We start from the raw sequence: 27,156 nt of genomic DNA on the forward strand, positions 1-27,156 counted from the left end.
ACAGCCCTTCACTAAATGCCCGTGTTTTATAAATGTTTAATGCGATAGTAGTAGTCCATTAAGTAATACCTTTGCATCACTGAGATGATTTCTGTGCTCTCTGCACTGCAGCTCTTACTAATATTTTGTTAGCACTTTCTTCAAGGTTTCCTCTCTGATTTTACTATTAACCCGTTAAGCTGCCCGTGTTTTTTAGAGTATGTGCAGTTGTGTGTGTGTGTCTAATTTGATTTTGTGTTCTTACCAATCTTGTTGTTCCTTTTTTTTTCTTATTTGTATTTGCATAAATTTCACCACACAAACCACGGGTAGTAGTCAAAATATAAAACTGTTGCGCCCAATGCAACAAATATTTATGTATTAAGAGATATTTAAAAGCAGGGTCTCATGTAGCCTAGGCTGACTTTGAATCTGGTATATAGCCTTGAAGTTCTGATCCTTCTTTTGCCACCTCCCAAGCATAGGAACTGTAAGTGTGGAGCAGTTCCGGGGATCAAATCCAGGACTTCCTGCTTGCTAAGCCAGCACTCTACCCACTGATCTATATTCCTTGCCCCCCTTATTTATTTACTTCTGTTTTTGAGACATGAATCTCAGTGAGTTGCCCAGGCTAGCTTCCAATCCATTCTGTTGCCCTCACTGGCCTGCATCTTGCACTAGGTCCTCCTGCCCCTGGCTACTGAGTGCTGTGATTCCAGCCATGGTCCACCATGCCTGGCTGCAAATATAAGTTGTAAAAGGACAGACAGAGGTTAAGAAGGACAGTTTTCCTAGGGAATAATACTGCTTCCAAGGAAAGCAGAGATGAGAGCTTCCTACCCCACAGAAGAGAGAGCAAAGAGGCAGGGCCTGCAAACATCTTAAAAGGAGGCAGCTAGGTCCACACAGTGCTGTTTCAAGGAATGCCGTTACCATCATTAGTGTTACCAGGACTTTCATGTGAACCTTCTTTTTGCCTGTGGCTGTTTGGTGAATTTTTAACTTTGCAGGCATTACACTTGGAGCAATGGGCTAGACTGTAAACACTGCTAAGCCACTTGAGAATTCCCAAGGCCTGGCTCACCTCCCTCTTGGCTCTTTCTCTGCACTGAGCTCTGCTGGGCTCTCTCTCGAGTGTGGTCCTGGGACCACCAGTACCTCATCACTTGTGGCTCTTGATCAAACTGTTAATCCTTGGCTCCCACTGTAGACCTGCTGAGTCAGAGACCTCTGGGGGAAGTTTTGAAATCTTTAACAAGCACCTTTCAGGTTTTTCTCAGGCCTGTTAAAGTTAGAGAACCACACAAGCATTCCTGGGTCAGTATTGTCCTTTCCAGGTAGCAGTTGGCTCTGTCTTTTTCTACATTATGGCACAATGTTAATGGAAGGGAAAGGACCAGAAAATACCAGAAGATAGAAAGAACTCTTCTGGGATTGACTTCTTTGCCTCCCTGCCTTTCTGCCTCTCTGCCTGTCTGGCCCCTGTTTCCCTGCCCCATACCCCTCTGCCCTCCCTCCCCCTAACATCTTAGCCCCCTGCACTCCCTACCCTCTCGGCCTCCCTGCTCCCCTACCCCTTACCCTCCCTCACCCCTTCCTTTCATCTTTCTTTTTTCCATTTTTTCCTTGGCTTTTTTTTTTCTTTTTGTTGTCCTTTGGCAGAGTCTTGCTACGTAGTTCATGCTAGTCTCAAACTCATTTCTCCTCCTGTGTCTGTGTCTGCTTCCTGATCAGTGGGATTCCAGGTGTGACTTGGCTTGGATCCAGTCTCTTAGTACAGTTTGCAGGAACTAAGCCTGTGATCTCGGTTCCTTCTGTGCCTGCTCTGTTATGGGGCAGCTTCTATCCCATAGGCTTTGGTAGGTTGATGTACACAGGAGTGGGGAAAATCTGAAGACATTCTATGAGCCCAGTGATGTCATGCCTCTAGTACTTGCTCTCTGGTTGAGCAGATCACGTGCCACTAATGTCCAGTGTTGGCTGAGGCTGACATTTCAGTGTTGTGTAACTTCAGGGGCTTCTGAATATGATTTGACAGTGTGGAAATGTCCTCTGAGAAGTTGTGCTTGGTGGGGCTTAGGACCCAGTGAGTAGAAACACTGCTATAAGTTCTAAAAGGGAATTTGTGCCATCAAAATTGATGACAGTCATCATTTGAGGGATCTCTTTAAAGGTTCTGGGTTTTCCAATGTGAACCAAGGCCCTTCTAAAGGCAGGTGGTCTCAGGCAGGAGTGAAAACATGACTTCTGTTTGTGTTGTATTCTTTGTGTTGGGGCTCGTAGCCAAATTGTGTGCATTTCAGAAAAACATTCTAGCAAATGAGCTACAGTGCCAGCCCCAAGGACATGAACTTGAAGTTTCCAGGAAGAAATTCTGGAAATTTCAGTTAATTGTGGAAAAACTGAGTTTTGTTATTTTATACTGCACACCTGTGAAGAAATTGGGGAAAATCCACTTCATTGGTTAAGTCGGAAAAGAAGCTAGCGTGCTCTATGCTCATTGTCTGAAGCCCTTCACTATTACTGGTCTGTGGGAGACTAGAAGCTAAGGCACAGCATGGAGACTCAATGTTTTCTCCCCGCCCCCCCCTCTACTTCCCTCTCTTCTCTCTCTCTTTTCATACTCTGTAAATGCTTTGCATCTGAGTCAGATCCCCAGGAGGAATGAACTTAATTTGACACAGACAGGTAGGCTAGGTCATGAAAAGTTGTTAGCTGAAGACTTTATTCAGTTGCTATAGTAGGTGAGACATTTTGTGTGTTTCAGTAATACTTTATTTATACAGCAGTCTACAGTTCTCATTTTGCTGATTTCATGGTTACACATTATGACTTTGAAAGTGTAGTTGTGATTGTTTCTGGTCACTTAATATGTTAAAGCAGTTACATATATTGTTACATTACACATATGTGGTTATTTAAAATATTTTTAATAATTATTTCTCTGCTTTATCTTGTTCTTTTTTTAAATTAAAAATTTTAGTTTACAAAGCAATAGATTTCATTATGGCATATGGCATTCTCAGGCATATGCAAGTATGCCTTGTTCTTCTTTTTCCATCTCTGCACTCTCCTGGCTCTTGCCTCCCTCTCTTGCTGGTCACTTCTCTCTTTCCCAGATAATTTCCCTCTGCTTTCAGTCACATGCATCCCATTACCCTGCTTTTTTCGTCCCCCACCCCCACCCCTTCAAATTATCTTCCTCCCATCTTGTGGTCCCTCTTGTACTTTTATGTCCTGTGGATATATGCAACTATATACATTTAAATGCAACTCCCACATACAAGAGAAATGTGATATTTATTTTTCTGTGTCTGGCTTATTTCAGTTAGCGCAATGAACCCCAGCTCCATTTATTTTCCAGGAAATGCCATAATTTTATTCTCTCTTAGGAATGGAGGAAATTCCATTGTGATTATGTACCACATTTTCTTCATCCAATCTGGATGGAGTGATAGAGTAGCTATATGAATTTGGAAGTGTGTTATGAGGTTGAGAGCATGGCAGAACTGCTGGAGGTTGCATGGGGTAGATACAAACTGGGTTTGGTAACAGGCCCATAGTAGCTGGTGGCTATTCTTGTTCTCATGTCAGCAGATGTGAGGCATGTGAACCTAAGGAAGTCACACATTTAGGAGAGATTCATGGAGTTCCTGGAACAGAGGCTTGCCTTAAGTTCTTGCAGCTCCTTTTATCATATCAATTTTTGTATCCCAGTTCAAAATAGGAGCTTGTTCTTCATCTGAAGGCTTGTGGGAAGAAAAATTACATCAGACAGTGTTGGTAGAGCTTCTATCTAAGTTCTGGGTGGCCCGTAAGTTCTTGGCAAAATGAGGTCCCCACTCCCACCTTCCAGGTGCTGACACAGGAAAGGGATCTTCCAGAGGTGGTAAAGCATGGCCATTGCCTGGGCCTTCTCATGTTGTTTCTGTCTACTACTGTTCACTGGAAGGAGCCTCCCTACTCAGTGTTTTAGCAGCCTGTCCAGCTGTGTGGGAGTCAGAGTCTCTTAGATTGCTCATCTAAGGTTCCTAATTTTGTGAGTAATCTCATCCAGATGCTGGCCCCTTGGTGGGAACAGAATCTTGGTCCTTCTGTCTGCAACATCGTGAGAATAGCAGAGTCAAGTCTGAGAAGTCTTTCAGTCTCTATAAATCAGGAAATAAATAACCACCTAGAACTCAAGGCATGCTACAAGAAAAAGCCTGTGGTCTTTTCATCTCTTGCTGCGTAGTGGTTTGCTTTCTGCTTTTGGGCTGGAGAGAGTACTAGGTTGTAGAGACTTCATAGATGGTGTACTTAAAGATCACTGGAATGCTGGGTACCACATACAGGATGCTGGATGCTAGCACTGGATGCTAGCCCCTGGGCATCATGGTTTTGAGGAGGAACCAGCTAGTGGGAATTTGTTGGAACCATGGTAGCACTAAAAAGTGCTAGGTGGTTTGTAGGTGGGAAATACCCCCAGCTGTAGAACTTTGGACTTTAGGTCTTACTTCTGAATTGAAAACTTTTGAGAAGCATGGCTTAATTAAGATTAGCCCAAAACAAAACAAAAAACAAACAAACAAAAAACCAAATCAAAACAAACAAATAAACAAAACTCCTATCTGTTTTTTTGGTTGTTTGTTTGTTTAGAATGTTTTATTGAGTATAAATCTTTTGTGGGTATGATGTTTGTCAGAGCACATGGGCCAGTCAGAAAACAAGTTTGTGAAGTCAGATTTTCCCTTTCACCTCTACACAGGTTCTAGGGATTGAACTCAGGTAGCCAGACTTGCCTGGCAAGAGCCTACAGAGCCATCCTGTCAGTGCCAAAAAGATCTCTTTCTTGACTAAGTACTAGCTGCTGGGATAGGTGCACATAGTTAATGTGGGTGCTTGAAAGTTCCTGTTACTTGGTTGCTTACACTTCGATCCTAAGTGGCTACAGGAGTTACCCTCGAAGCAGATGCACTCATGTCAGACATGGCAGGGCCTTTCCTACTGTAGAATGCTGGCCATTTTTACCTTACAGATTGATGTATCAGTAGGAAACATGCCATGCTTTACTGAGGATGCTTTCACTAATAGCCAGCAACATCATAAATCCAGGCTCAGAGTCACACTTCTCCCATGAGCCATACAAGTCTTTGTAATGTTGGGTAGAAGCAAAGTCCGATTCAAAAAGACTAAATGAAAACGTATCAATTGTATTTATACCGATCTTAAAGCTTTTTAGGTTTATTTTTATCTTGTATGTGTGTCATGTGTATGTAGTTGAGTATATGCACACTCATCACATGTATGCAGGTTCCACAGAGACCAGAGGAGAACATTGAATCCTGTGGAGCTGGAGTTACAGGAGGTTATGAGCACCCCCAATATGGATGCTGGAAAACTGACCCTGGGCCCTCTGCAAAGCCAGCATACACTCTTAACCACTGAGCAGTCTTCAGCTCCCTATTTATTTCAGTCTAGAAGCAAGTTCACTACCTATTTTCCCATTTAAATCCACATGCGATAGTCCTGACTTGGTAAACATACTTTTTTTAAACTTTAGTTGTAAATTCTCATTCTCTTTATTCTTATAAACTGGAAAGTAGCATACATGTGCAGGCTGCTACTCAGGAGTCAGGAGTTGTATGTTGTACCGAGTCATATAGTGTGATATGGTTTGGGAGGGTTCCCCAGACATTTGTGTATTGGAAGTGTGGCGATGTTGGGAGGTGGTAGAACCTTTAAGAATGGGGTTTACTGGAGGTAATTAGGCCATTGAGTGAGCTGATCTCTAGGAGTGAATTTGTTCGGAAGTGGGTTTTATGATATAAAGGAATCCTGATAATTAATTTTGTGGCATCCTATCTCATTGCATGTTTTCTTCATCTGCTCTAGACGTTACTATGCCAGACTCTCACCAAGGCCATCAACCAGGGCCTTGGTATATTTTAGAAAAATAATAGGTAGCTATTATTTTTCTAAACTGAAAGCTAAGCAAATCTCCTTTTAAAACCCAGCCTTGAGTATTCCTTATGGCCATAGAAACTAGACTCAGACTGTCATCGAATATTCCTGAGCTTCAGTGTTCTCATCTGAAAATTCAATATGCTTCCTCCATGTTTGTTAATGGGACCAAATGAGGTAATGTATGTACATGCTTTTCAAGAAGAAATAGAATTCTATAATGATGCATATGTGAAAAACAAGGGATAAACTAAACAAAAGAGCACCATGGTGTATCCTTAAGCACTGCTGTGATCCCAGGAGTGCCACTATGCCAGGGCTTTACATGCTTTACATGTGGGTTCTAGGAGATCAAGTGTGGGTTCTTTTCTTTTTAAAGATTTATTTATTTTATGTATGTGAATACACTGTTGCTGTCTTCAAACACACCAGACAAGGGCATTAGATATCATTACAGATGGTTGTGAGCCACCATGTGGTTGCTGGGAATTGAACTCAGGACCTCTGGAAGAGCAGTCAGTGCTCTTAACCACTGAGCCACCTCTCCAGCCCCCAAGTGTGGGTTCTTACACTCATGCTGTGCACCAACCGAACCCTGCTCATCTCCTGCTCTGAAACTTTCAGTTCCTTGTGTTTCTCTTTTCTGCTTCTAATGTGGCTTTGAGCATGTCTACTAAACCTCTGTACATCATTCCAGTTTTCTAGAACATTCTGCAGACACAGAAATTTGCATCCATTTTATTCAGAAATTGTTATTTTAAATTATAATTTCAAGAGAGATGAACTGACTTATTAATATGCATCTACCCCCTCCCTCATTTTAGGCTTAAAGGACTTGAAAGGTTTGCCGTGTTTTTGTTGTCTGCTCTGTGTGGTGAAATGAGGTCATGCGTGTAGAGATGCCTTTGGAGCATTCATGTTTTTTTGGAGACAGAATTCTCACTGTGTTTTCTGCAGTTCTGTTTGTATTTTCCCATCGTCTTGGTCATCATCTCACTGGATGTTGGTCTAGGAAGGTGATTTGAAGCAGTTGTTCTTGTGGAGTGTTGCTTGACAATGCCCACTTGCTTGTCCTGTTAAAAATTAAACAAGCCATAGAGATGGCCCATGAATGCATTTTCTGCACAAACCTGATAACCCCAGTTCCATCCCTAGATCACACTGGAGGAGAAAACTCTTTCTTCTAGAAGTTCTTCTTTGACCTCCCTAGTTGTGGACTCTATGGTATGCAGAGCTGTGTATCTGCACTGACACACACACACACACAATTTTAATAATAATGATACATTTAAAAAAAATCATTACCCTATCATATATGACAAGTATGCATGCTGAGAATTGGATAAACATAAGAAATGCCCCTCCCCCTTTCTTTAGCTGTATTTTGGTATTTTGATTTGTGTGACACAGAGTTTGTGATTGGGATTTTGGGTTTAGAATGAGTTGTGGGAAGGCAAAGGCAAAATCATAACATTGAGATTGAACATGGCTCTCAATCTTCTCGTCCTTTGCTGGTTTCTTTGATGCCTTTGACTTCTCTATAAAATGTTAAGGGAGGGAGGAAAGCATCTAGCAGTAATCAAAGGGAGGAAAGATCAGCATAGGGCCTCAGTGACATTTGAGGGTAAGTTTTGGAGCTGTTCTAAGAGTTATTGCTGCTTGGGACTGTTTGGCCTGGCTGCTTGTCAAAGCCATTAACTTCAAAATAATAGAGCCTTTAAGGGAATGTGTGCTTTTAGAAAACTCCTCATTAATTCAATTTATAGAGAAGGAAAGAGAATTGAACAGCAGAGAATAGGAAGCATGTGGTTTTATCAGGGCTGGGAGTTCACTGGTATATGCGTGTGTGTGTGTGTGTGTGAGAGAGAGAGAGAGAGAGAGAGAGAGACAGAGAGAGAGAGAGAGAGAGAGAGAGAGGCACAGAGAGGGGCGGGGCAGACAGACAGACAGACAGACAGGGAATACTGACTAACATGAAGGATTATATGGAGAATTCTAAAACTCCCCGGCTCTGTGTCTGTGTCTCTGGGATGGACGTGCTGTCCTTAGTGATGGTTTTGGTCTTGACCTCTGACATGAGTCTTGGCCGGGAAATCTTCAACACTAATTAAGCTTTGGCTTGTTTTGAGTCTCTTCCAGCCCTGTGGTTGAATAGCTTTGTGTACACAGTTCTTTTCCCACAGTCAGGATAGTGTCCCTCTGCAGTGTTGGTCTTTACCTGATGGTAGTGTGAGGCTACTCTCTCACAGGAAGTGGCCTGACTGTGTACACGCCTCTCTCAGCTCCCCTCAGCAGCTAATGGCATATTTAGGGAACAGAAGAAAGAACACAGTTGCATTGCTTAATGAGGACTGGGAAAGATGGTGTGTCTGACCCATGGAATTGTGAGAACACACCAGCACTCCGAATTAGACCCCTTTGGTCTTCTTTACCAAAAGCACCAGGAGTAGGACAAGATGTATGGAGACAGAATTTATTAAATATTTACACATGCGCATTGAGCCTCCCTGATAGCTGCTGTTATGCTAGCTTCTAAAACCAGGGCAACTGGGCACTACTTAGTCACCACAGGTAATGTTCCACCAAGTACTTTGTATGTAAGACTAAAGTGTCTAACTGAGGTAAGTACAGTATATTTCTGATGGCCCTCAAGGGAACACTTGACTATAGAGGAAGAGACATTTTTATCACATACAGAGGACATCAGTGTTTACAAGACTTTAGGAAGAAGTCAGTGTATGGGAGGAAGGGCAGATAGCAAGCAGTAATGGGGTGCATACTAATCATGGATGTACTTTCTTATGTTCTTTGTTTTTTTTTTTTTTTCTTTTCCTGTAGAAGTGATTCCCTTGTGAATTTAATATGTATTCATTATACACTCACTTTTTTTCCTCTGTTAGTTTTTTGTTTTCCTTCTCTGGAATTAGGGTTTGAGTGTATTGCTTTGTGTATACTAGGAAGGTGCTCTATCACTGAGCTATATCCCTAGTCTCCATCACTTTTTATATTAACATTTATTTTACAATAAATACATGTTTTTTGGTGTGGAGATTATATATATATATATATGTATATGTATATGTATATATATATGTGTGTATATATATATACATATATATATATATGCACACACACACACACATAATATTCACCCATCATTACCCCTTCCTTCCTTCCTTCCTTCCTTCCTTCCTTCCTTCCTTCCTTCCTTCCTTCCCTTCCTCTTTCAGTTCCTCTTTGCTTCTTTCTTTCTTTCTTTCTTTCTTTCTTTCTTTCTTTCTTTCTTTCTTTCTTTTTCGTTCATTTGTTTTTTTTTGAGACAGGTTTTTTTCTTTGTAATTCTGGCTGTTCTAAAACTCACTTTGTAAGCTCACCCTGTAGACCAGGCTGACCTTAGACTCAGAGATCCACCTGCCTCTGCCTCCTGAGTGCTGGGTTTAAAGACGTGCACCTCCACTGCCTGGCAGCCATTACTGTTTCATACACTTCTTTCTGCTTGTTTAAAATGGGAAGTTAATTTAAAACGTAATGTTAGGCTTGCATGGGCAATATTCGTTCACGTGATATTCGTGTTTCTGAGTCTGGCTTATTGTGCGTAACACAATGATCTCTAGTTCCATTTCTTCTCCTTTTAAAAATCATAATTTTGTTTTTCTTTATGGCTGACTAGTGTAGCCATAGACACGGATGCACGGATGTCCTTTTTGCCAAGTGCTGTAATGTGCACAAGAAGTAAACCTGGTGAAGAAAGTAGATATAAAGTGGATGGATGTCTATGATGGCTCAGCAGTGAGTGGAAGTGTTATGGTGAGCTATTTGATCAATACATTGATTTTTAGGTAGTCCAGGCTGACCTGGAACTTACTGTGTAGAGCAGGTTGGTCACAAACTTTCAGCCCTCCTACTCCATTTTTTTCTTATTGCTGGGATTATAGGCATTGCCACCATGCTGATTTGGAAAGCATGCTGTAAGTGTTGGTTCTGGTTTCAGCTTGGGAACTGCTCAGTTTCTTGTGGAAGACTTAGGTATTTATTTTGTAGGTCACCCACCTCCTCAACATATCAGTGTGTCAGATCTGTGGACTATCATGGCTAAACACACTGCTGAGTGTTTGTTGTATCACTTTATGACTGCTCTGTTTACTGGGACCTGTGCCTCAATTGCTACTGCCCAGGAGCACAAGAAAAGATTGGACTACCTAACATTAGCTCAGGAAGAGATACTGAAAAATCAGATGTAGCTTTTCTTGTGAATTTTGATAAATCATTTTTTAGAGCATCATAAAATAGAAAAATCATGACAACTATTGTCAGGATGTGTCTGTAGTTGAAGAGCACAGCCTCAGAGGCATTAGGATGGTATGCATCTGTATGAGGTAGAATAAAAGACTTCGTTAAGGTGTATATGTGTGTTTGCATATACACATGTATATGTACACTGTATTACAGTACACATGAATAAGGATCTATATATGGTGTGTATGTCTGTGCGTGTGTGTGATGTATGTTGATTATCTGTGCATGTGTGTGCTTGGGATTTTTTAAAAAACCCTGTTTCTAAGCAATTTTACTCCCAAACTCCTGAGGACCCACTTTAGGTTTTGCTAAAGACAGGTTGCCTTGGGGAATTCACATAAAGAGAAAGTGGTTGCCTGTCTTTGCTGAATAAGCTTAATTGGGCATAGGATAAGAAACTATAGGCGTGTTCAAATATAGCGCACATCATCTCTGCTGCTTTTCCAGCCTGGGGACTGGCAGTGCACCTGAAAGAGGCTAACGGTGACATGGCTTAGGGACTAGCAAAGGTGCTGGAAATGGAAACAGGTAGCAGTCTACAAACTCTGGCAGTTTATAGACATGCCATTGATGAGCTCTATTGACCATGAAGACGCCACATGACTTACTTTTCTGCTTGCCTTTGCTTTGCCTTGTCAGGGGCTGGGTATCTTCAGTGAGAGTTTGCTGTTGTGTCACAGTTGTTACTCTTGCATAGACTTCACTTTCATTCCTTCAGTGTGAACTTAGAGATACTATATAGACTTCAACACAGACAGACTGTCTTTGTCCAGCCATTGACCTCCACCTGCCAGACTCTGAAGCTTCTTTCTGCCCATCCTCTTTCTCTCAAGTGAAACTTTTGCCTTACGTGAACTCTTTCTATTTCCTTCCTTTCTTGGATCATCCAGTAACCAACACAGGAAGTTCTTTTAAAGCATGCATTTCTTAGTCAACACTAAATGCCTTTAGATCGAGGTCAACCTTTTCAGCTGGTACCGTGGTTTTCACTGCTGGTGAGGTTTGCTTTTATGGTTGAAAAAAAAAATCACAAAATTCTAGGCTCTGGGGATTGACTTCATAGGGGAGGGTTGAACATATTTGAAAGATTTTTTTTCAGCACCAGCTGTGGCTAATGTGTCAGCCTTTCCGTCACTCAATTCCCAACATTCAAGGGTTCATAGCGAGACTGCTGAGCTTCACCACAAACTAAAGCTTGGTATGCAAGAATTGAGCCTGAAGCAAACTTTTTCATTACAAAAAGTAGTTTCTCTATAAAACCACTAATAAAGAAGCAAAGCTAGTGATTACTGTTGAACAGAGTCAAGCTGCTTGGTTTACTTAATACTGAAGGATTATTTCGCTGTAATAGAAACCAATCCAGGAGTTTGGGGGTGGGAGGAGAATGTGAGTGACATTTAATTTTCAAGGGTGTCTGTTTAAACATGAGAAAATATTCTCTTTCCAAAGTTAGGATACTTTTCAAAGCTTGTCTGCATTGAATGACTTGTGGGTAAACGGCTATTTTTGAGACCCATGATAATAAACGTAATAGAAATTTGCAGATTTGAAAGAGACAAACAAGTCTCTTCCTTTCCATTTTCCAACAGGAGAGAATGACCTGTACCTGGAGGAGGTTGCCGTGGTTGCAGGTTCTGCCCAACAGCAGGCGCTATCCTCACTTAACATTGTGATTGCATTCACGTAGGAAGTTGGTCCTGAAGGACCACTGGCAGGGAAAGCAGATACTAAAGCTATTTTTTGTTCTTGCTGTAAAGATGATGAAACTCGTGGGATACTTTCCCATGCTTTGGCTCTGGCTTCCATCACCACTAGTAGGGAGCAAATGCAGGATTCTATTAGAGTTGAGCACAGAATCTCTGGCCTGAAATAGAAACAGCGTGGTGCGTGAACAGATGTACCTGTGGCTCTGGCTTCCTGAGAACCCCCATCCTGAGTCAACAAAATTACTTATTCCCCAGCAAATGGAAAGCAAGCTGCAGTGTGAGGATCACATCTGTCCATCTTAGCCCTTCTTTTCCATGTTGCCCAAGGATACACCTTCCATTTTCTTCTTGTCTTTATCTTGCACAAGACTCTTAACACTTTAGTGTTAATCTTTCTTACCTCTTTTCCTTTCTTCTTTGCTTGTAGTAGTTACTCTGTGCATTGCTGTGACAAAACACCTGACCAATGCGACTTGGCTTGAAGTTTGAGAATAAATTCCATCATGGAGAGAAAGGTGGCAGGGATGAGAGGTAGTGGGTCACACGGACACAGGTTGATAAATAGTGGGACTCAACTTCTGTTCTTTTCCTCAGGCAGAATCTAAGCCCCTGGAATGCTGCTGTTCACATTCAGGGTGAGTCCTCCTTGTTCAGGTAAACCTTTCATGAACAGCCTACATAGACACTTCCAGAAGTGTGTTTCCATGGTGACCTTAAATTGAATCAAGTTGCCAGTGAAGCTTAATCTTTCCCTAACATAGTTCTAAATAACCCAGGCTCAGTAATTCCTCATAGAGAACCTTCTAATTATTAGTGGCAAGTTCATCTTGAACATTCATACATTACAATATCTGAGTTGGAGAGACTCAAATTTATGGGCAATGACTTGACATATACAGGTTGGATTGCTAACCTGTAAATCTAAGACTTGAAATGTCTCAAACTCTAAACAGGTTCAGTACCAGTCTGAAGCCAAGAGTGGAAAATTCCATGCCACGAATCTTTGTTTCAGATTATTAAATATATCATATAAAATGGTCTGTAGACTTCATATGTAAAATGTCTATGAAAAATAAATGTTCTTGGTGTTTGAATTTTGGTCCTCCCCCCAAGGTATTATTACTATGTGTATTTAGACATTCCAAAATCAGGAAGACTTCTGGTTCTTGTCACTTTGGATAAGGAATGCCAAACTCTGCTATTTACATGTGTCTATGTAAATATGTATGTATGCAGTTTTATAATCTGGCTTCAGATACCTGAGCAATGAACTAATGACATATCCAAGTTACCTTGTCCAGGCCACACAGTTTCTAAGAATGCCTGCATTAGGCTCCAGGCTGCAGGGTCTAGTGAGAGCCAGTGGCTCTCTGTGTCTGGATCGACCTGCTTCCTTCAGCTTGGTTGTTCAAGGCCTTTGAAGGGGGCCTGAACATGTCATTGATTGGCATCCATCTGTTTTTAATCTGGATTTTTCTTTAGTATTCAAAATGCAATCCTGATTTTAAGAAGAGCGTCAAAAATATTTAAGGCATGTGTCAGCTTTCCATGCCTGTGAGAAAGTATTTGGAATAATCAGGTTATAAGGAGGAGAAATTTTTGTTGGATCACAGCTGTACTCTGAAGTTTCTGGTCTCATTGCTTTGGACCCATAGCAAGACAAACATCATGGTGGGAGTCCCTTTACTTATTTGTTTATTTGTTTTGTGTGTGTGTGTGTGTGTGTGTGTGTGTGTAGGCATTCACATAACATGTGTGAAGGTCAGAGGCTGACTTGTAAGAGTTGATTTTCTCCTTCTACCTTGTGGGCCCTAGGGATTGGGCTCAGGTCATCAGGCTTGCTAACACTGTGCCTACTGCTTCATCTCACTGACTCTGTGTCTGTGGTGTTTTTGTAAACATAATGAGATATTTTAGGCATGGACTCAAGTTTAAAAACTAAATTTGCTTTCCCCCCATCCCCATATGGGCCTTAGAACATCTAACTTAAAGATATGTTTTAAACAATATTTAAACAATTTAAAACATCAATTTTGTGCGTAAAACAGTTGTGGTATGCAGTTTTCCAGTTGTGGATTCATGTCGATGCTCCTGGCAGCTGGGAAACAGCAAGGGAGCTGGGGAGAGAGAATGAGGAGAGGGAAGAGGGAAGGAAGAAGCGGAAGAGAACAACAAGAGCAAAAGGCCAGAGCAAAGTACATTCAGAGTATCCTCCCAATGACCCTCAACAGCATCTTTTCCTAACATTTCCTGTACAGTCTAGTAGGGCCATCATCCAGTTATGAGTCTTCAGCATACAAGCTGTGGGAGACATTTATGGTCCAAACCATGACAAGGATTAGCAAAGCATTGTTGATCTGATTCTAACTCTTTTCATTGTACCTATGAACATGTCTCTGAATTTTCACACTAGTTAGATAGGCAAATGATCTGGAGACCTATTATTGTACACACTGAGCTGCTGTTTTCCCCCTCATCCCCTCCCTCTCTTTTTCCCTTCCTTCTTCCCCTCCCTCTCCTCCCTTCTTCCCCTCCCTCCCTTCTTTCCCTCCCTCCTTTCTCCTCCCTCCCTCCCTCCCTCCCTCCCTCCCTCCCTTCCCTCCTTTTTTCTTCTTTCCTTCATTTTTTTTTTCTTTCCTGGAACACGCTCTGTAGACAAGGCTGGTCCTGAACTCAGAGATCCACCTGCTTCTACCTCCCGAGTGCTGAATTTAAGGTGTGTACCAAAGCCGCAGGCTTCACTGCTTATTTTCTGTGACAATTTGCAAGAAAGTGTGATATGTGCTTCTGCCCCTCCTCCCTCACAATACAGTAGATACATTTAAGCATTGACATCAAGTTCTATACAGAACAGTTAAGTGTGGGGATGCCATGGCTGGCTTCTCAAATTCCTGAAGTAGGTGACTGTCAAAATTATATGCCTGGCTAAGAAAGTGAGTGTGTGTGTGTGTGTGTGTGTGTGTGTGTCTGTCTGTCTGTCTGTCTGTCTGTCTGTCTATATCTATCAATTGATCAATCATTTATTTTTTTATTCACTCACTCATTTATCCTGTAGCTCAGGCTGCTCTTGAACTCCCTGAGTTTAATCAAGAATGACTTTGAATTTCTTGTATATGGATGTGCACATGCATGTATTACTGTCTGAGTGTGGTTCCCTGAATGTCGGCATATATGTAGAAGTTAATAGAATCTTGTTGCTGAATCTTCTCTTCCACCTTGTTTGTGGCAGGATCCTTTTGCTGATGTTAGCTGCTGTGTGTGCCAGGCTGTCTGACCCATGAACTTTCTAGGGATTCTCCTTTCTATTCTTTTAGGGATTGTCCATTTGTATGTCTACCCTGCTTTATGAGCACCTGGATTAGAACTGCAGGCTACATCTCCCAGCTGTACTTGGATTCTGGGGACTTGAACTTGTATCCTCACACTTGTACAGCAAACATTTTTCCCACTGAGCCTTCTGCCCAGCCCAGACTTTGACCTGAGTGATGGGATTGCAGGCACATACCAGCAGGTCTGATTTGTGTAGTGCTGGAGAGGGAACCCATGGCTTTGTGCATGCTAGGCAGGTACTCTCTACCATCTGAGCTACACCCCAGCTCCTTGGTTTTGGGGTTTTGCATTTTCTGTTTGTTCATTTTGTATACAATTCACATCCTATCTTTCCAAACTTTTTGGTTTACCTATAGTTAGAGAAGTGTGTACTGAAGAGCATAATAGACAGAAAAGGAATTACGTCAATGAACTTTGGGATCTAAAGATTTATTGCAATAGATTACCAGCACTGCACATGGAAAAACAAACAAGGAAAATAGAAAAGACCCCCTGGACATATTTGGAGCAAATGTGCAGTTTGGTCTTCATGTGGTCTAACAAGTGAAATTCGGGCTATCTCAGTCTCTGGTCCCTGAATTGGATCCCCTTCCATCCTACTTTAGACTGCCTGGTTGCACCCAGTGGGAAAGCATGTGCCTAGAGATGACCCAGGGTGGTACCTCAGGGGGCTCACTTTCTCTGAAAAGAAGGGAAAGGGGCAATGTGGGGAGGTATTTGTAAGGGTGGGACAGGGAAGAGGGGAGGGAGGGGGACAGTGATTGTGATGTAAAGTGATTTTAAAAATTAAAAAAGAAAACTGAAAATAAGCATTGACAGTTTCCCTCCACCATGTTCATATAGACCTTTTGAGTACTCATTTTTGCCATTTTATTAAGCTATGATTGATGTATAAAAGTTGCACTTAAGTATAATATATTTAATAATTAATATAACTTGATGAATCTATTGATTGTTGTCTAATGTTCTTAGCATGAGTGTGCCTGCATAGTCCTTGAATGGGTAGCAATGACTGTTGTGAACTCATGCGAATGATCAAGACGCCAATTTTATCCATCACCTCTAAAGTTATTTCTGAAATGTCTTTTATTTTTTTGTTTTAAAGAAATTCGGTTTCTTTTGCAGTGCAGGTATTTAGCATGAACTCTACCCTCTTGCAGCACTAGAGTATTAACTGCAGGCCCTGGTTTTCCAGATTTTATTGTTTGGTTTGTTTTAGCATCTCTGCATCTCATAAAAGGAGCTAAATCTTGTACCCTTTGTCTGACTCCATCCTATCTCCTGCCCAGCATGATTCTGGAACTCAGGTTCTGCTCCCTGGTCTTGTGGGTTCCGCTACTTATAAGTCCTTGTAAAAATGGGATCAAGTAGCTTGTTTCCTTTGTCTGGTTCATCCACATACTATAGTATGATGGAGTTTATCTACATTGTTGCAAACAAAAGGATCTTCTCTTTCAAGGATGAATAACATTGTGGTCACTCCTTTGTTTTTCCTATCTCTGTGTGAAAAGCATGGCTCATTAAGTTGATATAACCACACCTTCCTTTAATCTTTGCTACATTGATAACCAGCTGATACAGACTGTTAACTGGGAATGTAATAGGGAAAATATAGCTAGGAATCTGCTACTCCCATTACAAGACCTTGTTTACCTGAAAATCAAATCAAATTGCAGGACAGGAAAACTGTTTAGATTAAATGTTTATAACAATGATACGGGTCATTATAAACAGAAAAGATAGCTTTTAGTGTAGGAGTTGAATTGTTTCAGAAAGTCGACTCTGAAGTTCTGTGTCTTTTTCCTTTGAAAATGATAGGGTACTTCCTCTGCTCTGTGATTCACTTCCTGTTTGGGGGGACAGGATGCTGGATGCTGGGTGAAGCTCATTCTCTTTGCAAATGGACACAGCCCCATTGTTTGTCTTCGAGACAATGATGGAGTGGCCTCTTGGCAAACTAGGGAAGTGGCTCAGAAACAGAAGGGGATGAGTTAGTTGTTCTCTCTCTCCTCATTCTGTAACATTGGTTTTATTCTGTCCTTAGAAGTTAAACCTATAGCTTAATTTTTCTGTGTGTAATGGTGACTGTCATGTGATCTGCTGCCAATAGGAGAACAAGTCTAAATTTAAATGTGCACTTCCCATATTCTCACCCTCCACACAATTGCTAGTTATCCAAAAGTATGTATTGTAAATTACATTTTTTCTAAAGTGTTACCTGTTTTTCTTGTATGTGTCAAATGAATAACAAAGATACATATTTGACTAGTTCATTAGTTTGTCTCAAAATAAAGTATTTTCCTAATGGTGGTGGCTGCAGGAAATCCCTAAACTTAGGCTTGGGACACTGGAAGGGATTTATAATTGTAGTGATGATGGTCTCATGGAGAAGACCCTTCATGTGCACCTAATATTTCCTAAATTCCTTTACTTATTTCTCATGGATTTCAGAATGGCGTTTATGCCTTTCTCACACAGGATCACACAGCCTTTCTCATGCAGGGTCACATGTCAAGAAAATGAAACAGGAAGCTGGCCATGATGGTGTGTTCTTTTAATCATAGGACTGGGGGGGGGGGAGAATCAGGAAGGTTAGGAGTTCAGCATCATCCTCCTGTACACTGCAAATTCAAGGCTAGCCTGGGCTACATGAGATACTGTCTCAAAAACAAACAAACAAACAAACAAACAAACAAACAAACAAGGGCTGGAAAGATGGCCCAGAGATTAAGAGCATCTGTCACTCTTGGAGAGTCTCTGAGTTCTATTCCCAGATGGTGGTTCATAGCTATCTGTATATAAATCCAGTTCCAGATGTTAGATGTCCAAGAGCAGCTTACAACAGACCACTCCAGACTAAACGGTTCCAAGGGGAGGGAACTTTATTCAGGAGATAGGGCAGAGGTGGGGAAAGAAGATGGAAGAAGACTGAAGAAGAGAGAGGAAGAAGAGAAGTAGAGGCGGGCGATGACCACTTGGAGAGAGAGGAAGAGAAGGGCGGGAGGGGGACAGAGAAGCTAGAGGCAAGAAAGCAAGAGATTAAGAGAGAGAGGAGGGGGCAAGCAGCCTTTTTCATAGTGGGCCAGGTCTACTTGGCTATTGTCAGGTAACTTTGGGGTGGAGCATACCTGGCTGTTGCTAACTGTGGAGGTGGAGTTTAGACAGAATACTAACACCAGATATTCTGTGCCTTCTCTTGACTGCCAAAGGCATCAGACATGCATGTGCCCACTAATACACCCACGTGTACTCATAAATAAATAAAAAATAAAAACAAAACAAAGGGGAGAGAGAGAGAGAGAGAGAGAGAGAGAGAGAGAGAGAGAGAATGTTTGAGTTAAAGACAAAGGTCACATGAGATAAAGTAGAGTAGAAAACCACTAGGTACCTATGTACTTATATACCAACTGCTCGGTAGGACCAAGACAGCAAAGCAAGTGCATTCCTGAGCACAGGAACACAGACAATGGGATTTCTTAGTGCTTTGTGACTGATCCCTGATCCTGGCCCTGGTTCACCTGTGTCTGCTCTAGCCAATCACTAGCCAGGAATTCTAACAGCCTTATGATTTTGAGATCGTAAACACATGGTATCTGGAGTCGGAATTGAAATACAGTGACTCTTGGTTTGATAGACTAGGTCGAGGATCAGAACACGAGGGTGTGATATTCAGAAGAGGGGGTGGGGTGCTGGTGGGAAAACCTTATCTTTTGGACTTATCATGGTCTCCCACTTAACTCTGTCACATGTGGCCACATATGCTCACACCTTCTCTTACATGTACAGGATGTCACTGAATGCCTACTGCTCTTACATCCTGAGCTAAGACTAATTCTGTCACTGTGATTAGCTGTGTGTGGATGACTTATCTATGACAATTTAAAAAAAAAACAAATCCACGATTAGCTTTTTTCCCTTGCCAGCCAACCACTGTCTGAAGTCCTTAGTTGGCTTGTGCTGAACGAATAGAAAATTTTAAATTATTCTAAACTCAACTTAATTAGGGAGGGAAATGTGTAGCCAACTTACCACCCCCGTATAATGCAACTAAAACCAAATGTAAATGATTTTTGGATGATCCAAATTAGTTTCCCCTTCTGCCAGCTAGCACGGAGCACTGAGATTAGTGGGGCAATAACAAGACCTTCTAATAGGTAGCTTTTGGAAGAGGTTCCGTTTGCATTGGGAAGATTGGCTTTTCCAAGCTCTTGTCTACATATTTATTTTTGGATTTATGAACCCAGCATACTGCATTTTAATTTGTTCCTTTTTGTTGAGTGTGCAGTTGATTTTCATGTCTGGCTTTTTAATTTTGTCTTTGATGTGAATTTTTATCACTTTCAAAATGACAGCCCCCCATTGCTTGCAGCACGTGGGACAGGGGAACCCTTCCCCCATGGTGCCTTGTTAAAATGAAGAGTCTTAAAAACACAACAGTAGCCGCTCTCCCCCACTTTTGTCCCCGATGACCTAAGGATTTAGAGGGTGCAGCTCAGATTCTTTTCTTCTTTGCTTCACACACAACCGCTGTCCCTTTCATGTTTGGAGAACCTTCAGATTGGTAGGGGCTGCAGTATGTTGGCTTGTGTTTAAAATGGAGCAGGAGGCTCTTTAGGCTTTGGTTTGCACGAGCAGCTATGAGAGGATGTAGATTATTTTAATGAATTATTTAGTGCTCACAAACAGGGAAGAGCCCTATGCCTCGTCTGTTCCCACTTTGAATCTGTTCATCAGTTTTACCTCTGAAACAATTTAATTATGAAAAGGGTCAAGCTACTGTCTTTATTTCATGTGGATGCTTTTGGCATCAAGGTAGGGTGTGGGGCAGACTGGTCAGTGCCAGGGCATTGGGAACCTGGGGTTGTTGCCTTTGCTCTGAGCAAATTATTATCTTTTTTCCTTCTTCTGCACCATTCAGTCTGTAAGAAAAGAACACCGACTCAGCCTCTATTACCCCTGGCGGTGGGCCAGCAGGCCAAATCCTGTCACCTTCGCTGCATGGCCAAGTGTCTTTATTACATGTCATAATTCTAACTTTTGAGCTTGATCCAGGGACCCTGATGTGACATCAGCTGCTCAGGGGTGTGGAAAAAAAAAAAAAAAAAAAAAAAAATAGAGCTGCATTAGTCACTAGGTGGGGTCCAGGGGAATGTGAGCAAAGGATGTGAATTGTCTTTAAGCAGAAGCTTAAACAGATGCCACACTACACCCCTTTCTCATGCCTCCTAGAATTTGAAATGCAGTCTCCATTTCTGTTGACATTGATTGTTAGTTTGAGACTGAACAGACATGTTCTTGCCACACCTGTCGGGCTCTGGGTTAGGGGCTAGCCCCTTTCCTGCATGTGAACATTCTGCTGCATTGACCCATTCCTTGGGTTCATGGGGGGATCCCCGACCCTCACAGATCTGGTGGGATGGTAGGTTGAGCTACAATGCTCAAGTCAGTCTGGACTTGACTTGGGATTAACTAGAACTGGATCAACTTTTCTTCTGATGTACCTTCCAGATTAGAAAATGTAGTAGGAACCGGAGAATAATTTAAAAACCCAGTGGTCAGCAGCATCCATTTCTCATGTAAGGGGTTTCTCAACTCCTTTTGTGCACAGCTTTGTTTTGTCCAGTGTTTAGGGCTTTGCCAATGAAGTCCAGGCTGTGCTCCATGGTGAAGGACTGGTCAGACACTCGGGACGGTCTTGGCAAGCCTTGCAGGTAACAGTGGTACAGGTCCTAGCCTTTTCCCCAGCTCTGTCATAATTGCTCAGTATTCTCAGAAAACAGTCCGTGAGGGGGAAGGAAGAGCCTCGGTGAGCTTCTCCTGCCCCATCCCCTTTAAAAAACTTTTCAGTTTGGCTGCTGAATGAAAGCAGGCACTTTATTTAGAAGTGAGTAGGGGAGGGGAATGCAGCTCTGGGTTGACACCCTTCTGGTGCTTATCCATAAATATGAAATGGTGTTAGAACACCAGACACCAGAGAGCTTTCTGATTGGCTGCTGGTGATGTCATCTTGTCATTAATGCTGTGCTCAGAAAATAAACTGATCTGCCTGTTTTCTCCCCCTACCCCTTATTTTTTTAAAAAACAAAAAAGAAAACCCTTAAATGTATGAAATCCATTTTGTCATCTAAAAGGAGGCACTTCAGTTAGGACATTTTGAAAGAATTCTATTTCTCATGTGTTGTGTCCTTTTGGCCTTCACTTGAACACTGCCGTAATCACCCACAGGCATTCAGTCTGTCGCATCCTGTTGCTTAAGAGGAAGACAGACGCTTTGCAACACCTGGGCACCACAGTTGACATTTGCAGACACTAAGTGCTAATGCAGAGGATAGGAATTCCTTCCTGTCAGCCTTGCCACATCCGAGTGTGCTGAGAGCCAAGGTTGGCACTTTCAGGGTTTCAAACAAGGGGTGGATAATGGAAAGTACTTCTAAAAAAATGTGTGTGCGCCTGCGTGCATGCTTGCGCACATGTGTGTATTATGTGGGGGGTATGATGTAGACATGGGTGTCTTTATCACTCTTCACTTTTTTTTTTTTTTTTTTTTTTTTTTTTTTTTTTTTTTTTTTTTTAACAATCTCTCACTAAACCTGGACTGCCATGATTTGGCTGTGCTTCCTGGCCACCATGCACCAGGTCTTGTCGATACCTCCCCGGCAATGGTATTAGATCAACAGCACTCTTCTGGGCTTGGCTTTTTATGTGGGTGCTGGGGAATCCCAATTTATATTCTCCTGTCGACACATCCAATACTTTACCAACTGAAGCAACTTCCATGCCCTTTAACATTGATATCTTAAATCATAATTTTCTTTTTCTGACTCAGATGCCTTTTGTGGGTTGATAGTCAAATCTTAGTCAGTCTGCCTTTGCCCCCAATGCTTGCTGATCTGGGATGTTTATTCACAAATGCATTTTTGCGTTGGAGGAACACACTTGTGACATGTCCTAGGTGTGTATAGGAAAAACCCAATAGGATTCTGGGTACCTGGGAGTGATGGTCTCAGAAGGGAAGCTACTGCCTGGCATTTCTCTGACCACTGAATTGAGTTTGGATGTCTAGGGGTTTGGGACATTTAGATAATCCTTCATCCTTGCTGGTTCTGTCTTTATATTTATAACTTTCCATTAACCATTGGGCAGACTTGTGTATAGCTACAGCTCTTTCAGTTGAATACAGAACTGTCTTTTCAAAGCAAAGTCATGATTCTCTATTGTTATAAAGTTTGCTTGAATAAATGGCCTTCTCCTTTTCTTTAACATTTCACTTTGCTCGTGAGTGACCATAAAACTGGATCTCCCTGTGTGTCTGGGACTGTTGAATTTCACCAGATCCTTCCCAAATGTCATATGATTCCCTGCCATCCTCGGGCCATGTCTTTATTGGGAATCTCTTTCACTCTCTGATGAAATGGCCGTCAGAGGTTGTTTTCCATGAGGTGCAGGCACATCACTTGAATTAGTAAAATGTCCTGCCAGCAGGTGCAGCTGATCTCAGCATTGCAGCCTAGGCTCAGGTTCCAGTGGCTCAGGTTCCAGGGAGCTGCTGGATTCCTTTTCAAGTTTCCCCTCATTTTCACAAGGTTAGAAACCATAGATTTAGCAATCTTTCGGGGTCAAAGGGAAAAGAGAGAGACAATGAGTCTCATTCATCCTTAGACACTCTAATGAGTCATGGGGACGGTCTCTTTTCCAGGTTAGAGCTGTGTCTCTGGCAGGCTGTAATTATCTGTGAGCTGAGACACGAAGTGATATCAACACACAAAAGCATTTCAGGAATAGGTTTTTGAAGATGAATCACCCAAGTCGGTGTCCTGCTCAGCCATTTTTTTTTTTTTTTTTTTTTTTTTTTTTTTTTTGCAAGGGGCTGTCTGGCTCTCTCTGCCTGGCTCCCACTTGATCATGTGACAGCTGTTTGCAGACTAAATGAAAGAAGCCATCATTCAGTGGCAGGAAACCTAATCCTGGGCAGGTGCAGTTTGAGTAAAGACTCTGGGCCTGAAGGTCAGAGCCTTTGCAAAGTCCCAAGCTCTTGCAGATGCTGGGTGTGGGAGGAGCAGGATTCAATTCCCACAGTCCCATCTGCGGTCCTTAGACTGTCCTTCCCAAGGAGAGTGCTACCCTTTGTCCAGATATTGCTGAACTTTTGAACCCAAGTACACTACATAACATTTGGGAGGCTGTGTTCACGCCTCTCCCTCAGATAAAGCAGCCGAAACTCTAAGGAAACAGTAGCCAGACCCGCTTTCCTCTTCCTCCAGTGATGTGAAGGAGCTAATTAGAAATCAGCGGTTCAGCTGCTTCCTCCCCTTGTACTTGGGCCCTTTTTTTCCCTAAAAGATGCTTATAGACATGAACAAAAGCCGGATGCTGTATTAGGCCTTCTCATTAAGTGCTCCCTGTCAGATGTGTCTGGAGTTGACAGACCACTTTTTCCTTCTGCTCAGGCCAAATGGGATCCTGATGGGTGTTGGAACCCCTCCCCCCATTAAGTTGTAGTTTTCAATGTCTGAAAGTGCCCCTCAAAAAGAAGAAAGAGAGCCTGCCCCGTTGCAGTTTTCTTTGTTCTCTATTACTGATGGCTTTTGAGAACTAACTCAGGCGCCAGGTGTGTAGACACCACGTCGTTGTCACACTTAAAGCTTTAGGCGCTTGGCAAACACTAAGACTGCCTCCATCTGAGGGCGCAGGACTCACCATTTGTGGGAGAAAATGTACAGATAGACAGCACTAATAGAGAAATATGGAGAGAAAAGATAAGAATTGAGAATTGTCTGGGCTAGAACCCAAAGTATTTGAAGGAAAAAGAGCGATTTAGACTGGAGGACGAGTACAGAGCATTTGCCAAGCAATCCACTGCTCTGAATAGATCCCTAAGTTCTTGTGGCTTGGAGATCAAAACTTAGAAATCCAAATTATACCACATAGATTCTCCCTGGTTTATATTTAGTATATAATCTCTACACTTTGGCTACATATGGCCTTGAGCTCCTCTTAAGAGCTAAAAATGTGTTTGCCTCCCACTCTGTCCTGAATTGGAATGGCACGTAATTCCGTAGGCTTTAGAAATCTTGCTCTGAGGAAGGAGGTGGCTATCCAGTCAACAGTGGGCAATTCCCTTCCCTAACCCCCATGAACATCCTTGGAAGAAGCTCCGTATGTTCTCGTTGAACAAATAAATGAATGAATAATGTCTCTGTAAGAATTCATTTATCCCCTCAGGACTTCAATAGACCATAACATGGGGGTACCAGAAAGTTCTAGATTCACACTAGAAGTAAACACCCATCATGAAATGGACACGAGATGGTGAAAAGAAAGAACAAGTGGACTTTACTGTCAGGCTGTCAGACTTCTACAGTAGGAAATACAGGCAGTAGAAAGCCCAGTGATTGGCAGGTCTGTTGGAGCCTGAATTGCAGGGATTTGAGTGTGAAATGCTTCCATAGGCATGTATGTCGGAACACGTGCTCCCCAGCTGGTGCCTGCCTCTGTTTGGGAAGGCAATAGAACCTGTTGGAAGGAGGTAGTGTCTCACTGGAGGAAGTAGGTCACTTCGAGTTGGGCTTGAGGTTTGATAATCTAAGCCTGATTCCTGTTTACTGTTTACATGACTTCAGATGCAATGGGACCAGCTACCTCCTTAAACTGTAAGCCAAGATAAACCTTTCTGTCCTCAAGTTGCCTTTTGTTGGGTATTTTTGTTATAGAAACGAGAAAGCTAACTCATAGGAGAGTTACCTTGCAAACTCTCAAAACCATAATTTAGAAAAGCCTCCGTTTGCTGACCCTACCATCCTGGATCCTTTGTGCACAGCTAGGAAGACATAGAGCCTTGGCGGTAGATTAGAAATGCAGATGGTGACAGGGAGAAGGTTTCTGGGGCCACGGAAGTGATTCAGGGAGGGCATGAACCAAGGAAGTAGCAGGGCATTGCCACATGCTCCACAGAGCAGAGGAACCATGTGGCAATTTGGGGGTCTGGCTTTAATCCATTTATCAATCACTTATTGAGCACAGTATGTTGTATCCTGTGTGGTGACACAAGTGTGCCAAACAATATTCTCCTTTGAGACAGAATAGAAATCTGTACCACTGCTCAGTGTATTGGGGGAACTCAGCACAATTCTCAAAAAAGCCTAGAAGAGGTCTGGATGGCAGCTGGCTTTGAAGAAGCCTTAATTTCTAAACTGTTGTGCAGAAGGGTGCTGGTTTTTTTTTTTTTTTTTTTTTTTTTTTTTTTTTCCCAGAAGTTAAAAAAAAAAAAAAGAAGGGTTGTAAACAGGATGCTAGAACTTGGAGAGTACCTGGAAACATATAAAGTGAGAGAATGGGGGGAGGGTGGCAAGGGGATGAAGAAGTAGGCAGAGGTACTTTTAGCCAGGGCTGGGTTTTCCCTGTAATCCATTTGTTTGCTAGGCAAAGGCATCTAGAATTTATGATGTAGCCACTTCTTTTCCCATCAAATGAGACAGTCTTAAGGATATTGCATCTTCTATTTGAACCAGGAGGGCTGTGCATAGGGCTGGGTGCCCAGTTTCATCCTCCATACAGAATAAGCCTTCTGAGGGTGGGTGACCTCTTTCAGAAGTGATTCCTATCATGTGAAAAAACAGTAGGCACTAATAACTAAAGACATTCTGGTTAATTCAAAGGTGCTTATTACTATTTATCTCATGAAATAGAATAAATGGTGTCTCTGAGAATATTCATACACATCATTTTTGTCTTCTAATAACCAAAAATGGGGAGTTAAAAACCAAAGAGCAAAAAGCAAAGAGGAATTTGTTAGCTCCCTCTTCACCTTTTCTCCTTGCCACACACACTCTCTCTACTCCATATCCACACATTACTCTTTCTTGTTGGACCCCAGCCTCAAACAATAAAGTCCCCAATATCAAATAATACCCAAAGCTACCAGAGTTCTCAGAACCAAGCTTATTGAAAACCAAGGACTTATTCTCTTCATAGCTCCTCATAGGTCCATAGTGATAGGATATGGGGACAGATGTGTTTTACACAGTTGTGGACTTCACCTGTTCCCCTTTGAGCTGTTGTGACCTAACAGACTTCTTGAGAAGCAAAAGTCATTCATACAGCACCCAGGAGGAGCTCTTCTTGGAGAGCCCGTGCTCATTCTCACTGCTGGTGGTTGCATCTCTGCAGAATATTCATGAGACAGAAAAAGAACTCTTTACCTATCCTGAAGGACGCCAAATCCAGGTAGGAAGCAATGGTCTTGATGAATTTTAACACTTGTCAGTTCAGAAATGTTCAGGGAGAACAAATTAAAGAGAACGGGTAGCTTGGTTCTGTCCTATCATTCTGCGAGTCATCGATGCGGACATTTCTTTCTTACTGTACCTTTGAAGTTAAGCATTGGAACACAAGAGTAGACAGCTTTCCAGTACAAAACAGTGTCGCGCTTTGGGGACTTTATTGTTTGTTTGTTTGTTTGATAATTCTGTTGTGTTGTTGCCCTTGTCTTTGATCACCCTTTCTTATGACATTAATTTAGTCATGTTATGACTTTTGTCTTTCTTATAAGCTTGTATTGGGTCATGGAAATTAATCATTATTTTCTTTCTCCTATGAGTTTTGCGGCATGCAAATAAACTTCTGTTTATCTGTACCCATCAAACTCACCTATCACAATCTGCTCTGTCTTCCCCTCAGAGGTTTTTGGTTTTCCTCATAAATTTGTTCAGACTATAGAATTTCATTGTAAATTAGAGCATAATGAAATTCGTTAATCCCCAATGTTGGGCTTAAATATGCTCTTCTCTCAGCAAGCCTTTCTCCAGAGCTGCAAATTAATAGCTAACTAATACCGTCCTGGTGGAGCTTGCGGTCGGGTGTTTAAAATCCTCAGTATAAACTGTTTTTAAGTGTCCTTAAGTAC

The 27,156-nt window shown here is 42.1% G+C and overlaps 1 long non-coding RNA gene across 8 annotated transcripts in view; it reads left to right on the forward strand.

The window, feature by feature from the left end:
- The window catches only part of LOC143443328 (uncharacterized), a 406,912-nt gene that overhangs the window by 144,374 nt on the left and 235,382 nt on the right, over positions 1-27,156 (forward strand). The window contains exon 4 of one of the 8 annotated variants that reach the window (XR_013112207.1): positions 12,519-12,559. The exons of the other annotated variants lie outside the window; for them this stretch is intronic. This is a non-coding gene — a long non-coding RNA (uncharacterized LOC143443328). The remainder of the gene's footprint in view (positions 1-12,518; positions 12,560-27,156) is intronic. 8 annotated transcript variants of the gene reach the window in all.

The sequence above is a fragment of the Arvicanthis niloticus genome, chromosome 8, assembly GCF_011762505.2.
Source record: "Arvicanthis niloticus isolate mArvNil1 chromosome 8, mArvNil1.pat.X, whole genome shotgun sequence".
Taxonomy (NCBI): Eukaryota; Metazoa; Chordata; class Mammalia; order Rodentia; family Muridae; genus Arvicanthis; species Arvicanthis niloticus.